Source organism: Cyprinodon variegatus, unplaced genomic scaffold, assembly GCF_000732505.1.
Source record: "Cyprinodon variegatus isolate N-32 unplaced genomic scaffold, C_variegatus-1.0 Scaffold1812, whole genome shotgun sequence".
NCBI classification, from domain to species: Eukaryota; Metazoa; Chordata; class Actinopteri; order Cyprinodontiformes; family Cyprinodontidae; genus Cyprinodon; species Cyprinodon variegatus.
Window position 1 is genome coordinate 8,027 of NW_015152265.1, and position 1,990 is coordinate 10,016.

Genomic DNA, 1,990 nt, shown 5'->3' on the forward strand with positions numbered 1-1,990 from the left:
CGCATGCCCAACATTTCGTCGCCTATTTTTGCTTTGGCACCACAGCGCCACTTACAGGCCTGGCATACATTTTGCAGCGTTTTCATGCATTCATGTGGTTGATCACATTTATTCTACGTCTCCGTCTTTACGACAAACGTTCTGGAAAATATTAGCGTTTCGTGTTCGTTTTGACTTCGTGTGGACAGGGCCTAAGGTATAATACTAAGGTTTACTTTCCTGTAGGCCAAGCACTGAATTCAAACCAAACTGAAGTTTAATAAATAGCAAAAACATAATGAATTGTACAATTAGGGAAAGCCAGGAACTGCAATCAAATGGAGAAACATTTGTTTTCATTAGATGATAGATCTAGATCAGGGGAATCCAGAAAGGGCCGTGTGGCTGCAGGTTTTCTCTCCAACCAGGCAATAGCACATGAGACTCCAGTCATCTCATCAAGTCATCATGTTCAGATTGGACTCACTTGATGAGATGAATGGAGTCTGGTGTGCTATTGCTTGGTTGGAAAGAAAACCTGCAGCCACACGGCCCTTTCTGGAACCAGTTTGACACCCCTGATTTAGATCATCAACAAATCACAATATCAGAACAAACTTCAACTCACTTTTTATAATTCTGCCTAATTTACAGAAAATAAATCCTAATATGAATTTCTTTCATCTTAAATTTAGATTATTTCCAGATTTACTTGAATTTGAAATAAAATCTAATCTCTCTGTCAAGTTTCTAATGAATATAAAATATTTCTCTGAATATTAACACAATTTTCTTTAGTCTGAAATGTTGTGGTTGTTTTGACCACTTATTGCTGCCCAGAGCTGGAAAGCATCTGGGGAACAGATCTGCCTCCAGCGTGTAATTCCACAGTGGGCTGTGTTTGTAACAAAGTGTGTAACAAAAGTAATTTCGCTCTGGGAATTATTAAAGTATGTCTGATTCTGATTCCTGTGGAAAGCTTCCTTTGCTCCCTGGATGAAAAGGCAGCTCTTAGGAGGAGGATTATGTTATTTAAAACCAAGAACAAAACAAAGAAAAGAAAAAAAGAAAATCCAGAGAGGGTTGATAGTAAATGAAGCTGCATTCAGGTCTACTGCCTCAACCTGAAAATGAAAACAATCCCTCAGAGGTGGAAAACCCCAGAGATGCCTGACTGTAAGGTGAGCTTCTACCTTCTAATGCCTACAGGCTTCAATAGATACGCTGTCTTGTTATTATATGGGCCCCTCAGCATCAGGTTAAAAGGAGAAGCAGACATTTTGTTCTGGTCTCTGTAGATAGAGATGCTGTGAAACACCAGGTAGAACATGATAGAACAGGCTGTAGCATCATTACTGGGCTGAATTAAAGGTACAGGCCTCCTTTAGATTATCAGCATCAGGACCAATGATTCAGCCTCATTATTCTGCTGTTCAGGCTGTGAAGGTGAAGCAGCAGATCTTCCAAATAAAATCCCCCACCAACCATTAAAAACATTATAATTATATTAAACTTAAATGTTTTTTTTTCCTGTTAATGCAAAATAAAACATTTCTAATGCAAAAGATTATTCCTGCAGAATATTTCCCAAACTCGGATTTATTAAACTAGAATTATTAAATTAATCTCAGAGAAAGAATAAAACTACCAAATACCTGCCTTGTGTTTGTCTGTCAGATGTCTTTTTGCCCAGATATCTCTGCTTGATCACACAGAATACAAAACCAATAATGATGACAAACCCGACTGAGACAACAGGTGCGATCCAATCTGTTAGAAAAAAAAAAAACACAATAAACAGTAAAATGAAAGAGAAGGCATCACAAAGAAACATGGATCCATTTTAAAAGTCTGTAATTCATCTTACACATTCTTTCTTCATCACCACTTTCTGTCTCGTTGAATCCACATAATTTCCTCACATCAACAGAAAAAGTCTTGTTTTCTGCAGGGTTGGCTGCTACACATCTGTATGATGAATGTATGTCCTGCCTGTAGACAGTGATGGGTA

At 38.0% G+C, this 1,990-nt stretch overlaps 1 long non-coding RNA gene across 1 annotated transcript in view; it reads right to left on the minus strand.

Annotated features, from left to right (window-relative positions):
* LOC107104591 overlaps positions 1–1,987 on the minus strand; it is a 6,833-nt gene extending 4,846 nt beyond the window's left edge. Inside the window, exons 1-2 of the long non-coding RNA XR_001482270.1 lie at positions 1,847–1,987; positions 1,635–1,749 (exon numbers count right to left, since the gene is read on the minus strand). This is a non-coding gene — a long non-coding RNA (uncharacterized LOC107104591). The remainder of the gene's footprint in view (positions 1–1,634; positions 1,750–1,846) is intronic.
* Positions 1,988–1,990: the final 3 nt, after the last annotated feature.